Below are 15,327 nucleotides of genomic sequence, written 5' to 3'. Positions count from 1 at the left end.
CTCGAACATCAGGAACAAACCAAAATGCCATAAAGTCAAGTGCCCGGTTGCAGCAGCCAAGCAAACACTGCTGCTTATCCCTGTATCTCACTAAAGCAACGAACAACGTAACAGGAACCAACCTGGTTGCCAGTGCTGGAGGCTGCGATACACACGGCTCAGACAACAGCCAGCCCCTTTCACTCACAAAATACATGCTTTACCAGTCAAAAAAAGATCTCCTCTTTGGCTGTATTGAAGCATCAAACGCTGCCTTCACCAGCAACTTTCTCCACCTCCCACTCTGCAGCACACAAGCTGCTGCGCAGCAGCTGGCTCGTGGGGTTGGGAAACGTTTGCATGCAAGCACAAAGAGAAGCTCTCACCGGTTGCTTAATAAAGGCCTGATTCAGAGCCTCCTGAAGCGGACGGGAGAGTCCAGCTTTCTCAGATTTGGGCCAGTGGGATCATGGCTAAGTCAAGGCTGCCAAGCCCTGCCTCTGAGGAGCCGGGATGCTCCGAGGGCTCTCTGCCACAGCGCCCCGCTGCTGGTGCTCCCAGCACACACGCTTTCTCAATGCTCCCATGCCAAATTGCCATGTTTGCTGCCAATCTGAGGCTGAAGGCAGCAAAATGTTACAGGCTCTTCTCCTTCTGCTGCAGATGTGCAGCATACCAGGAGACCTGCTGCAGCGACTCGCTCCAGGTGCCTGCAGAGCTGCACCTCCAGCCCTGCTCTGGCAGCCTGCAAACAGAGATAAAGAGCGTGCACATCAGTGGAGCCCTGCTAAGGCATGCCAGCCTCGAGAGCACCTTCTTACAAATGATTTTGTGGCGAAAAGGTACAGAAGGAGGGAGTCAAACCACAGGGAGGAGACAGAAGTCACCAACAGGTTTGGGAGAGGCAGCAATAACCCGGACACTTGCAAGAGCCAGGCAAAAGAGCTGTGTGGCAAAGTATTTGAGTAGCCACAGCCACTTGGACTATCCCAATAAACTCATTAGTACAAGCACGAATGCACCCCAAGGGCAGAACAACCCCATCCACCAGTGATGTGTCCAAATGAGGTCCCTGCACGAGCATCTGCAGCAGGACTCGGGGCTGCAATAATGCAAAGTAAGACAAGGGCACGGGGCAGCAGTGGCACCATGCAGGTGCTTCTCTGTGCCACCCTGCAAAGATGGCACCAGCACAGTGACCCTGGACCAGGCAGGTGGAAACTACATTGAATTTCCTGACCCTAAGAGCTGCAGCTTCCCCCGGGACGAGTTTGCTGTTGCAACACTTGGAGCTGGTGCTGCCCCGAGGGCTCGGTGGAGGTCTCCTCGCTGGCTCTTTGCAGGTCTCCATCGCTGCAGGAGGAGTTTCATCTCCCCTTGCTGGACAGGACAGGATGGTCAGGCAGATGCAGTGACCTGACCCAACCTGGAAGCCTCACAGCTCCTCCCATTCCCATTTTTTTTAATGACGCATGTGTTACTGTACAGAGAGACACCTCGAAAATGCAGGGCAAGGGTGATGCCGGCAAACAATCATGCCTGGGCATGAACAAGTGACCAAGGGGACACGCGCTCCCCAGAGCAGCCTCCAAGCCGGTCTCAGTGCCATCAGGGGAAGGCAACACACGCTTCCCATGCCCACTTTGCTGCTGTCGGGGCTGGGTGGCACAGCGCTACCCCAACACCTCACTCATCCAACCTATGCACCTGTGAGACAGGCTGGGGTCTCACCCTGCCCCTACCAAGCACTTGAGAAATAAAAACCCTCAGTGTTGCCCAAACCACCCACCATGGTTTGCAAAATCGGGGTGGGTTTGGGCTACTCTGGGCGTTTTTTGCATGCCCCAAGAAGCATTCCCGTGATGCTGCTCCTCTTACACTGCTCTCAGCAGCCCTGCCACAAGCTCACTTCCCAGCAAAAGTCACTTGGTGGCCATTTCCTCCGCTACAACGTCGTGTGGAGGAACTGCCTGGGGAGCCTTCAGCTTTTCTGCTGGGAAAAAAAATAAAAATAAATCATTCCTCCTTAGATCATGTTCATGCCCAACAAAGCTCACACATGCTGTAACACAGTCCCCTGCCCCATGGGAGCTCTTTGCCCCATGCTTTGTGCTTGAAATCCTCTTGTTTCTTTATTTACACACAGCGTAAGTTTCTTGCAGCCTGTCCAACTCGATTGCCAGTCGCTCACCTCTCCGCAGTGTGGGTTTACAATTGCATTTGACATCTTTCCAGTGTAAGCCCCAGCCTGTGAGCTGTGAGGAGGCACCGAACAGCAAATTGCTTATTTTCTTCTTCACCTTCTCAGTAACCTTTTTAAGACAAATTACCATTATTTTTTGAACAACCTAGATCAACACAAGTCAGAATCAGTGCCAGCATGTCACGTGTTGCCTGTGTGTCATGATCAAGGTCTTTTTTCTTTCCCTTTTTAAGGGAAATTTTAGCAGTGTCTGAGCTAGAACTGAAACCCAGGGCTGGGTAGCAAGGCTCAGATCTACATCCCCCGAGACACTGCACTCGGCGCAGCACAGGGTTGCAGCACGGCAAGGGAGCCCTGCACACCGCAGGGAAACTGCTGCAGCCTCTGAAAAAGAGCAGGCGTACCCAGTAGCTCTGCCTATCTATCATCTTCCTCGTCGAGGCACTTTTATGTCCTACTGTGATTTTAAAAGCCAGTGCACGCTGTTTTAGCTTTGATGCTACGCTTTCTCAATACCAACCAACCAATACCAGAAAACTCTTTCTTCATATGGTAAAACCCCTCTCTTCCCTCGGGGGTACAGCTGGGAGGGCAGAAGAGACAAGGCATTTAGCATTTAATCATAAGCATAAGTATCAGCTTGAATCATCTGGGCTCGGGGGGCCGGAGAGCATTCCCAGCGGCTGCGAACACCAGGCGAGACGGCAGTCGCAGGGGTATTTGGTTTAGCATTCACAGGAGAGGAAATCATCAGCTTGCATCACGGCACAGGGTGACCAATTTGTGGTCAATGGAACGGCTCCCAGGAGCCAAAAATGCAGTCATGTCGGAAATCTGGACTCGGACTGCCAGGAGACGACTCCTCGGCGCTGGGACACGCAGGCTCAGCAGGACCGAAGGGCAGCAGCCAGAAGCATGCCAAAATCTGGATGCAAGGACTGCAGAAACGCTGGGCCAGGAGGGACGTCCAGCAGCCATCCAACCCTGAAGCCCTCTTGGCTCGTTTGTCTCCGTGCTGCTCTCCAAGGCAACACCGGCTCCGCTCCTGCCAAGAAGGAAGCCAGACTCAGCTGCAGCTCCCAGCCACCAGCAGCATTCACCCCGCCATCCAGGAAGGGCTGCTGGGATGCTAACAAAGCGTTTTCTAATCCCTTTTGGGCCAGCTCCAGAATCGTTCGCTCGTCCCTCACTGCCACCACCAGGAGCTGGAACCTGTACCTTGAGAAACACCAGCCGGTCCCATCGCCATCGGGCACGTCCGAGCTGAGGCACTGCAAGGCAGCGTCCAGGAAAGCACTGCTTTATGGACAACCCTCCTCTGGTCCTGTCCTCAGCTGGGGAGAGCTGCTGCGCTCCTCGCACCACATTCCTGGGCATTCCAAATCTGCGACCTTCCATTCGAGTCTCATTTCAAAAGAGATGTTCAACCACCTCTCCTCTCCTTGCCCTTCTTCCTAAAGCTTATCCATTGGCCAAGCAAAACCGTGCAGCCACATTGTGAAATAACTTTAGGGACACTCTGGGGCTTTGTTTCTCTATACAAATCTAAGTTCCTTGGTCCAGCTCACAAGGTCAGCATATAGACCATCGTGGCTACACCATTACCCAGATGATGAGCTGCAGGTCAGGGAACGCCAGGAGAGCAGATACACCTGGCTCCAAAATCACTGCTAAAGAGAGCATCCCATCAAACCATGCCTGACACCTGTGGTTGTTTTTTTTCCTAGGTTTAGCATATGCAAATCTTCTCGCTATTCCTCGTAAGTGAAGTTTCCCAAATGGCAGCTCCATCTTCCCAAGCGGCTTGCTTTCATATTAAAAATAGAGAGGCTGAGACTGAATGCTGTGTTTTCAAGCGAGGTTTCATGAGACAACAGAGACGGAATTGTTACCTTTACCATTTTCCCATGGACTATTCAGGATTTGCCTTTCTTGTAACAGCATCTGACTCCTAATACACAACCAGGCTGTGATTCACTGCGGCTCCCAGACCCCATTCTGCAGTTAACCTGTTATTGTTCATCCTGGGTACTTGCGTCCCATTTCCAACTGCACTAATTTGCACTTGTCTTTACTGAATTTATTTTTCTTGTCTTCAAACCACCCCTGTAGCTTCAAAAAACTGCAAGCGAGGTTACTATCACCTGAAGCACCTGCAATGACTCTGGTTGCTATTCATCTTCTGTATCCTTTGCAGTCTACCATATGACCTACTACAGAAACTAGACCCTAGGCAGACTCCTCAAAATGCCTTCCTGATCCAGCAGCAACCTTTTTTTTTTCCCTTTTTTTTTTTTTTTTTTTTAAGTATAGCTTCTTAAGTACCCAATTATGACTATTTCATCTGGGTCGTATTTCCCAAGTTTGTTTATCAAACTGTCAGTGTTTCCGAGAGCTACTCAACAGCTTTCAGCACCTTTTTTTTTTTTTTGGTACAGTCACTAAAATGCCAGCACTGGCATGAGTTTTCCTCGTAGCTCTGGACGCCCTCCATCCCTCCAGAGCTGGTAATTCAGACAATATGAGCGAAAATGGAAGAGCTCTGCAGTTACTTCCAGTTTTCTTAGAAGTCAGATCAAGCAGATTATCGAGACTAGGTGAAGGATCACCGTATTTCTTCAAGTCTTACATTCCGAGCTGGGTTTCACTGATCTCCTCGCTGTTATTTCCCATGGCTGAGCTCCAGTGCTGCAGGAGCTCGCGAAGAAAAGCTCACATCCAAAGGGTTAACAATGTTTTTTCCCAATCTTTAACTCACAAAAACGATTTCCACTTGAAAAAGGAATACTTCATTTAAAAGGAACAGTGGTTGGAAAGGGTAATGAAGCACTCAGAAGGAAATAAAAAAATAATAATAAAAAGGAAGCAAGGGGAGAAAGCAAAATAACACTTCCAGAAAGTTTTCCAAAGGAAAATGAGTAACCACTTGTTATTAAATGATAAATCACAGTCCTCAGGAAGTGGCATTGTCTGTGGTCTATTTTTAATGAGCAAACACCCATGTCACTGGCATGAGGGCTGAGCATGCTGATGGGGTGAGTCTGTGGACAGCGGGAGCGCTCGCCGGTGACTATCACCTCATTCCTGTCAGTCCCACTGCGTATCAGAGACCGCAAGCTCATGGAAAACAAGCGGCTTAGAGAAAAAAAATAAATAAAAAAGCGCATCCAGGACAACAAACAAGGCTGCTACTTTCCAGGGAGGGAGATCAGGAAGAAACACTACAGACCAAGAGAAGGAACCAGGCCATGAGTTCTATCAGCCAAGGTGCTACCAGGAAGCAAACCCGTGACAATCTCGGTGACCCCAAGGGGATGCAGGGCAGCATCTCCCACACATGTGAGCATCCTCTGAATCCACAAAATGAGGAATCTGGGCATGCAATAACCTCTCAGCCTCTCTTCCCCGGGGTCTGCCACTGAGATTTTCTGGGGCAGCTGAGGAGTGTGATGGGACCAGTACCTCACGCTGCGGCTCCATCAAGATTGACGCTGAACACTTCAAAGGTCTAACGAGCCGCATTTGATGTCGATAATGAGTCTCAGATTCCTGTGGTGAATGACTCAGGCCCTCGGGCTGACTGGGAGTAGCACACTGTGTCCATGGGAGGGAAAGCAAAAGTCAGCAGAGCTAGCTGGAGGCACAACCCCAGAACCAGATCACTTCCAGTTCAAGAACTGGGGAGCCTGTGGGCCGGAGAGGGACTGGTGCACACGGATGGATCCTGATGGATCCAGCAGCACTGAACGAAGGCGGTGGTGGAAGATTTGGGCTGGGGCGGCATTCCTGGGATGGAAAAGGGCCAGGTGCTGCCATCAGTCCTGCACAGCACAGCACGTGCCCCTAGGGGCTTCCTGATCCCAAGGCAGATCCCAGGAGGGACAAGCAGGAGGCAACCAGCAACCTCTGCATGGGGCCATCTGCTGCTGCTTCTTGCGTGATTCAGAGCCCCCAGAGGGACCACAAGCTGTCAGGCAGCCTGCCTTCACACGGCAAGCCTTGCACAGCAGTGCGGAGACCGTTTCTGGCACTGTGCACCAAGCGTGACTGGCTCCAAAGCCCGAACCAAGCACCTTGCCCCATTGCTCCCGCTGCCGAGCTCAGCTGCATGTCAGGCACCTCTTCCACGCAGCCACACCTACAAACTTCCCAAGGAAAAGGACTGGGAACGAGCAGGAACCTACAAATGGCTCACGGACCTGAGACGAAATACAGCACTCCTCACCTTATTTCAAAATGTGTTACATTGCAATTCTGCACCTTAACTCAGCTTTCACTGACCTGGTGCAAAAAGATCGTAATTACTCAATTCCTCAACTATTTCTGACATTCTTTCCGTAGACGAGGTTTAAGCCTTTTTTTTCCCCTTCCTTTTAACAGGAACAAAACCTCACAGTTTGCAAGAGATTATACAACACACACACACACATCACTGTTCTAAAACAGTGTCTGAAAGCATTTGTTTGATTTCCCCCCCACACCCCTGTAAAACACCACCCTGCTGGTCTCATTTATTGTGCGGCATTTTGCAACGAAGCGTAAAAACGGTATTAATCATAGCTCCGAAAAACACAAACTTCTGCTCTGAGGTTAGAAGTAACCATTTGGAAGGAAAACTTCCAGGAGCCAGAGGGACCGACAGGACTGGAGACTGAAGTCCCTCTTTCAAAGGCCAAGTGTATCCCAATATATCCCTTGGACAGCTGCCCCGAGCCAAAGTTATACTACTTTATTCTTTCTGCTTGTCTGCGGATCAGTTCAAGTAGCGAGAAGGAGATTTGGTACAAAATCAGGATAAATACCCAAAGTGAATGGGGAGGTTCAGCGGGCAAATGCATCGTAAATCTAACGGGAGGCTCTGGCTCTAACTGCAGCTTTTGCACAGATCGATGCCTGCAGCCTCAGCTCTGCTCCCTGTCTCCCTTGCCAGGATGCTGCAGGAATGGTGCACACACCCCTTGGGTGTCCCAGACCGAGCACTGACACCCCTGATAGAAAGCGTGGTCTCAGCAATGATCAGAAACACAGAAATCTGGAAAGGCTATGCCAAATATCCATATATACATATATGGATATATATATATATATTTATATATATTCATATTCATATATATATATCGTTATTTATATATATATTACATATACCACTATATATATGATATATATATATCATTATCATCTTTATGCTTTCTGGCCAAATACCATTTGAGAAAATTACCTTCCAGAGAAATCAACCTCCACTTTCTCCACTTTTGCAGATTTTGCGTGAAGACAAGGAGTGGCTTCTGTTGAGGATGAAGCTGGGAAAAAACCATGAGGCTATTTTCTAGGTGAGATGCTTTAGCAGAGCTTTGCAAAGGGCTTTGGAATCCCTTCACTTAGGAGGTAGAATATTAATAATTTTAAACCTTCCTTTTAAATTAGGAAGAGCATTAAAAGAAACTATTGAAAGAGAAAAACCATCAAGTCCGCCACCGCATCCAACTCAAACACTGGCATTTTCTCTCAAGCCCCAGAAGTGGTTTCAATGAGCTGGCACCCAAGGAATTTACCTTTTCCTCACTCCTCCTTCCCCCATGTCGTCTCCTCAGCCGCTCTCCCTTCATATCGTGCTCTCAGCATCCCAACAGGAGGGTGCTGCACGCTGAGCACCCCGGCATCGCTCGCCCTTGTGCTGAATCCTCCCCACACCTTCAGCTCTCCAGAAAGCCGAGCAGAGCTGGGGGCAGAGGCGGTGCAAACAAGCACAGAACGTCTTGCAGGGCATGCAAAATATTTGACTGTACTCGCTCTCCTCCTCGAGCAAGTCACCAGGGGTTGTGTTTTCTGTTGGTTCTTTTTTTAACTTTGCAAAGTAAGATAAGGTCAATCAAATGCTTCAGGATGAACACTGATAGCAAAGAGGTTCAGTTAAGCAATTAAGAATCTGTCTATGGTTTTCCACCACATTGTCCAGCTGTCGGTGTGTATCTATGGGATCCTCATCTTCACAGAATCCCAGAATGAGTGAGGCTGGCAGGGCTCTCTGGGGTCCATCTGGTCCCACCCTGCCCAAGCAGGGACACCCAGAGCAGGGTGCCCAGCACCACATCCAGGCAGCTTCTGAAGATCTCCAAGGAGGAGACCCCACAGCCTCTCTGGGCAGCCTGTGCCACTGCTACCTCCAGTTCTCCAAAGGATCAGGTAGCAGCACGTGGAGCCACTCCACAAGGTGACTCCTACGCCCCCCTGCACTCTGAATGTTTTTTTTCCCCATGACATTCGGGAATTTTCATCATCAAGAAAAGTCATTTTGGGCACAGGGCAGCAGCATGCTGGGTGGTGGGGCAACTGGTGGCAAAGACAGCTCCGGTACAAAGCAGCACTGCAGGCACTGAGCAGAAAAGTAATAAAAAAGTGTTTTTGTTTTTTGTTTTTATAAAACCATACTTCATATTAGAATAGCAAGAGAAGAAAGAAAATAATCAATAATTGATCTTTTTCCTTCTTTTTAATCAACAACCCCAGACTTTTGTGTGTGGCGAAGTTCTCTCCTTACACAAAGCATGTGTGCATCTGCCTGTCTCAGCTGCTGATATGGCTTCTTATCAGCACATTTCATTCTTTCCCTTTCTTGCAAGAGCCCTGCAAGGTAGAAGGATATTATCTTCATATTTAAGAGGCAAACAAAGGCTGACAGGGATAGGCCCACCTTGCTATCGAGGTTTTTGCAAGAGCAGGAACAATGTGGCAGCCCAAGATTTAGCACAGGCCCCGCGGTCAGCAGCCGTGCTGGTCCCAAGGCAGCAACCAAAAGCTCAGAGACATCTCCATACACCACAGCTCCATCCTCGACTTCCACGCAGATGCACATTTGCAGAGAAAGCTGTGTAGGGCCATCCTTTTCCTCCATCCGTCAGCAAGGAGCCCCAGTTCTTGGACACTGAGCTGGAGATCTTTGCCTTGCGTTGAACCTCTGCTGCAGCACAACCGTGCACTGAAACCCCACAAACCTCAGTGAACCTCAGAGGACATGGCCCCTGAGGTTGCCTCTGCCCATTGCAGTGAAAACAAAGACAAAATTAGTTATCCGCCAGACAAGTGGCAACTGTTCTGAGGCAAGCCCTGCTGTCAGTGACTTGCAGGGCAGGCTTAATTGCAGCAGGGGTCAAGGAACTCAGCCTTACCCTTGCTCTTCCCACTGCTGTATTTTTGGAAAAACAATACGTGCAAACACTGGCAGAGCGCAGTCTCATTTCTCTGCAAAGGATGCTTAAATATGCCCTTTCCTTCAGGAAAAATAGAGGAAGAGCTACTCAAAACCTACATGCCAGCCGGTCCAGCGACCAAGTGCCATCCTCCAATAGCTTTTTCAGACAGTCATGAACTTCAAATTTATTTTGTCTCCTGCTCCCAGCAGTTCCTAAACAGTGAGAGCTAAATATTTATAGAAGAGTCACTGTTTGTTTAAGTTTCAATCTGTACTTGCTGAGCTCCACTATGCCCAGACCCTAAAATGACAGCTGATTACAAAAGAGACTGAAAACAAGGCAGAGGAGACCCTGACACTTACCAGACCTTTCATCTGGACACTTTCTCTTGTTGTTGTTTTGGGTTGCCTCTCACAGCTGGCAGCGCTCCTCCTGCCGGGATCCTGCTTCAGCACAGCTACATAAAAGTGCTCATTTAATAAGAAAGCCTGTAAAATCTGGCTTGAAGAACATGACGGGCGCAGAGTGAGGATGCTTCAAAGGAAAGCCAAGCACCAAATGCTTTGGCACAGCTGTGCTTGATGCAGCTTGGTTTTGGGGAGCCCTTGGCGCACTTCAGAGCCTGTCCCTCTGTGACTCGCAGTGAAACATCTGAATTGCTCCTGAAAATGCAATTTAAGCACCTGAGCTGCTTTACAGCACGCGGCAAGGCACAAACACCTCAGAACACCTGAGCCTGTGCAAGCAGCCCACCACAAGTGGTTTGCATCCCACCATAGATTTAAGTGCAGGTCAGCAAGTCCTACCCTGAACTGTCCCTTGTCTCTTTACTGGATCAAGGATCAGCTTTTCCAATTAACCACAGTGTCCACTCCGATGCCAAAAAGTTCTCCAATAGCTTACATGGATGCCCAAAGCTTCGGGTAACTGACAATCTGCCACAGGTGCCTGCCAAGTCACACTGCTGAGCCTTACAGCACCTCCTTGCACGCAGTGCTGCAGTGTTACAGATGAGCCCAAAGAAGTTAACTACTCTTTAGACAAAGCAATTTCAACTTATTCAGCCCATAAAGTTGTGTGTGGGTACAGGAAAAGGCTCAGGATACAAGTGACTTACATGCTTGGGACTCACCTCTGCTCTGACACAGCCGGGACGAAGGTGCGGACAAAGCGTGAGCAACACTACACAGGTCTGCTGCGAGCCTGGGTACCTGGACAGAGCGTTTCATCCTGCAGATGCTCAGCTTCAGGTTTGCCAGTTCCCAGGACGACAGCAGAGGCAGGACAGGACTGCCAGCAACATCCAAGCATCTTCTCAGCATCTTCTGATGGCAGCCCAAGGCTGGTATTTCCCTGTATTTCCCTTCAGAAAGTTCACACGTGAGAACCTGAGCAGAAGGTGGCATATGCACCTCAGACAGGTGGCAGACTGGGACATCTTTGCACAAAATCAAACTACTTTTAGCGCAGCTCCTGATTTGAGCAGCCCCTCAGAGGAGCGCGTGCTGCTGAAGAACTCAAAACCACCACCAGCAGCTCTTCGGCTGCGCTCAAGATCAAGATAAAAATCTTTCTCAACACTGCAACAAGGGGGGACTCAGCACCATCTCCCCATTCTGGGCTTCCCTGGCTCAAGACACCTCTCCCCAACAAAATAATAGCAAGATGCTTGTGATCAGGCACCGCAGTGACATCAAAATCAGGTTTGCATGCTGCCATCACCACTGGGATTCTCGAGACCCAGAGCGAAAGCTCTGGTACGGATGAATAACCCAATCACGCAAACAACCGTGCCACTGCGCTACACGCCCTTCTCCTTGCAGACAATTTCCATCCCTGCATGTGTATGCACACGCAGACAGGAAAGCACCTTAATGAGCTTTATGTGTGTGCTCCTATGTGCATTCCTGAATCACAGCTCCGCACATGAATATGCATGGGTATGCAGGCACACTGCGAGCAAGGCTGATAGAAGAGATTAAAGAGAACACCGAAACATGTAGGAGGTTGGAAATAATGACAAGCACTTTCATCAGTAAAACCCAAATTACCCCGTCTGCACACAGCCTCTCATCTCCTACCGAGCAAGCAAAGCTGCTTATTACAGAGATGCCTTTACCGTAATCTGACTTGTACAGAAACGAGAGGAGCTGCCCTCGCTTTCAAACGCTTTATTTTTCTGCTTCTCGGGGGAGAGATCGCTTGTGGGAAATGTGGGGCTGGGAACATGGGAAAAACATCACCCCTGCATCCCGTGGCTGCTCGCGCTGGGTGCCGGCCCCGCGGTCAGTGGGCATCGAGCCACTCCTCCAGCACCAGCCGTGCCACTAACTCTGCCACTTCAGCTCCACCGTACACAGGAACTCCAAGTTTTACTGGGATACAAAACGGAGACTTTGCTGTTTTATTTGAGACGGTCCTAAAAACGAAAAATAAAAAAAAAAAATGCAGCCCCCCTTTTGCATTTACATAAATATTGGATCTGAGCGCTTTGTGCTCTTAAGAAGTTAAAAATAGGATACAATATCGAGTCTATGTGCTGCATCTTTTATCAAAGCCTTTTATGAACATCAAACCAGCTCCTCTGCTCTCTTTTATACTTCCCCGCCATCACTCACAATTCATAAAAGGAGACTACAGAGATACAAAGGGTAAGGCACTTCCCAGCACTGTCATAGGAAGCTAGGGACAAAAACAGCTTTTGCTCAAAGCTCTGAAATCTAAGAGCAATTTTGTGATATATTGTCAGTTTTAGAACAAGGAGATGAATAATAGATATTCAAAGCATAATAATACTTTCACAAATAAACAACGCTTTGCAGTGTCAAACCTTTTCAGAAGCCCTGTCTGCCTTTTCAGAAGGATCAACAGGGAAATCACAGCAACACCGCTGGGAAGCAAATGCTGCTAGAATAAACACATGTTTAGCCAACAGGCAAGGCTCCTCAGAGGTGCTGGTATGTCCAAACCCCAGCTGTGTCCTCCAGATATACACATCCAGATCCCCTCTATAAAACGAGAAGGTATGGAGATTAACAAGATGAACCAGAAACTCGTCAGACATAAACTTGAATTTGACCCTGTCATCTCTCAGGGACCTGTGATAAATCAGAAGCACCTATCTGTACAACAAGCAGACTTGTGCTCACCTATATTCAAGATATGAGCATTAATTAATTTAAACAAGAAAAAAAAAAAAGACATTTCAAAGATGAGAGCTGCTAGAATATTTAGGACTCATTCCCAGCCTGTTTATTTGTTACAAAAATATCTGGATAAGGAGCAAGTTCTCCATGGGAAGCAGAGCAAACCTGGGAAAAGCCTTTTAGCTATCTGCATCCTTTCCATGGAAGACAAATGCCATAACTTGCAGTCACCATCATATTTTTCTGCCTCACACTGTAACAGTTACGAATTTCAAGGGAGGAAGTGATAAACCTGTGATAAAAAAAATTCCAGCGAACTCTCAGCATTGCCCTAACCAAAAAAGAATTTCCTCCTTAGTCATCCAAAAGGCAGAGTAAGCTGGCTCCCACGTGAATTACAGAAAGAATAGGAAAAAAATGCTTGTAAGGGAGATTATTTATTTTCCTAGTACTTTCTTATTTAATTTTTAAGCAGGGCAAAGGTCATACAAAACCCACCTGATGCTGATGCGAACACAGCACTGCTCAGCACCAGATAAAAACAGCGCAGGGAGCACAGCTGAAGGAGTTTCTCTCTGCAAAAGGCTGAGTGGAAAACAAGGGACGGTGCCAGCAGTGATGGCACTTGAGCATCGATTCGCCACCGGGAAAGAAAAAGCCAGTGGAGGCTGGGATTTGACCTGACGGCTTTGAGATTGCCAATGTAAAAAGGAGGCAGTGCAATGACTGCTTCCTGCAAAGCAGAATTGGTGAAGCTGCAGGATCTTCAAAACACTGCTGGGATAACCAGAAGGATGGGTGTGAGGTTTGTGTCCTGCTAGGGAAGGACCAGTCAAGTTCATTTATGTTTCAGAAGAATAAAAAACTGACAAAACAGTACTTTGTGTTTCTGAACTGGGTTTCACGCTGCAGGACCAGGAGTCCTGGCAGATCCTGCTGGGATGTCCCTCTTTTTTTGGGGTAATCCCAGCTCCAGGGTGAGGGTCCCAGACCCCACAAGCAGGTATCTCCCTTCTGGTCCCTGGGGTAGGACACGTGGCCTACCCTTGTATCCCAAAGCCCAACCCGTTGACTTCTCCCAACCTTTAGGAAGCCTCAGCTCACATCCTCCTAGATAACCAAATAAAATGGCAGAGGTCGAAGGACTCTTCCCTGGAACTGGCCACGGCCCACGAGCAACACCAGCTCTGCCAATCCAGCCGTCACCCCTCCCATTCAGCGCCTCGTGCCAAGGCAATGCAGTTAGGTTTTTGCAATAAACCATGACTTCCACTTGGCCCCAAATGCCAACACCACGTGGGTGCTGCTTCCTAGACCAGGAGGCTCATCCCCGCTGCGACTTCCACAGAACACTTCCAGAAGCCCTCACCTGCCAGCACAACTTGACACCTCCGCAGCAATCTGACCGCATGGCAGGTGTTTTCTGGGTTGCAGGGCTCTTCTGTAGCCTGAAATCAGCAAGCAGGCTGCTTTGGAGATGATTTAAACTTAATTACAAACCCTTCCTGCTCTCATACAGGGGGGTTTGGTGTGTTGCAAGTCCTGACACCTTCAGTGAAAGGCCCCCTCCCAGGGCCTCTCGCAGCCTCGGGATGCCAGCCAGCTTCGGAGGTTTTACATTTTACTGGCATGAGGCAAATTTCACTACAAGTTCCTCAATATTAATCCACATCACACTGCTCAGCAGATGGGAGCCCACGAAAACAGCCTGTCGACACCTCCGCAGAGCCCTGCAATGTAGTACGAGGGATTCCGTAGCCAAGCTGACATCCTTGCCTTGCTGGTTGTAGCAATATTGCATCTGGTGGTATTTCACTGTTTCTTCCTAAGGACAATCTGGAGCAGCACAGTGAGTTTGTGGATAGGCAGCCAGTACTTACTGGGCATCCTAAATCAGCAACTGCAAATAGTCATTCACAGCAAAAGCAAAGGTCACGTTAAGGACGAGTTATACCCCAAAAGTAATCACTGCGATGCTTTTGTCAATGGAAAGCACCAAGAAACATCTTGAAGTAATAAACAGAGGACCATTCAACACATGCTAGCATGATTATTCCAGACCTTAAAAAAAAAAATAGAGTGAAGGGGCCACGAGCACCACTCGCCCCCAGCTTGTTCTCCTTGAAATCCACCAGCAAGGACAGGGAAGGAAAGATCGAAGCAAAATTTCAGCATTAGCAGCACTTCCACTTTCCCCAAGTGGTGTCCTGGAGCAAGAAGTGAATTCAAGGATTTAAGTTGTATTTTTTATAGTGGCAAATCGACTTTTGGCACCTGAGATAAGAAACTTCTAACAGCACATTTGCTCCCCCACACCCTTGAAAATCCAGTTTGCTGAAGTGGTAAGGTAGGCACCCACAAACCGAAAGCTGCAAATAGTTTCAGCCCCAATTCCACAGAACTGGGAGACATTTTTAGAAGCAGGAAACTATCAAGCAAGAGACAGAGTTTGTAGATTAAATCCTCTTCCTTTGCTGAGCTTCAATACATTCAGCTCACAGAGCCATAAAAAAAGTAAGACTCCACACAAAAAAAATGTGCATTGTCAAATTTATTTTATAGCTTTGAGGGTTTTTTTTTCCCCTTTAACCAAAAAATACTTGCAACTCCTGTATTTGCTGCCAGCTGTAAAAGATGTGAAAACTTCTGCAAACCTGCAATTTCAGTGTTTGTCTGTGCTGGGCACTGACAAATTCCTCTCCAGTGAGAGTGCGGGGTTAGTCATGGCAGGAGCATCTCTGCAATGTGCCAGGGCTGCTTTTCACTCTCACGTAACCGCGGGTAACGCCAACTTAGCGCAGCCACGATT

General features: G+C 48.5%; 1 long non-coding RNA gene across 12 annotated transcripts in view; it reads right to left on the bottom strand.

The window, feature by feature from the left end:
• Positions 1-15,327, bottom strand: part of LOC136789798 (uncharacterized) — an 89,698-nt gene that overhangs the window by 26,508 nt on the left and 47,863 nt on the right. The window contains exons 4-5 of one of the 12 annotated variants that reach the window (XR_010828802.1): positions 10,505-10,735; positions 7,735-9,829 (exon numbers count right to left, since the gene is read on the bottom strand). The exons of 10 other annotated variants lie outside the window; for them this stretch is intronic. This is a non-coding gene — a long non-coding RNA (uncharacterized lncRNA). Of the gene's footprint in view, positions 1-7,734; positions 10,736-15,327 lie in introns of all 12 variants that reach the window. One more of the 12 variants, XR_010828800.1, reaches the window with a different exon arrangement.

Source organism: Anser cygnoides, chromosome 2, assembly GCF_040182565.1.
Source record: "Anser cygnoides isolate HZ-2024a breed goose chromosome 2, Taihu_goose_T2T_genome, whole genome shotgun sequence".
Classification (NCBI taxonomy): domain Eukaryota; kingdom Metazoa; phylum Chordata; class Aves; order Anseriformes; family Anatidae; genus Anser; species Anser cygnoides.
The sequence above is the reverse complement of the archived record's forward strand: the minus strand, read 5'-3'. Positions and strand labels throughout refer to the sequence as shown.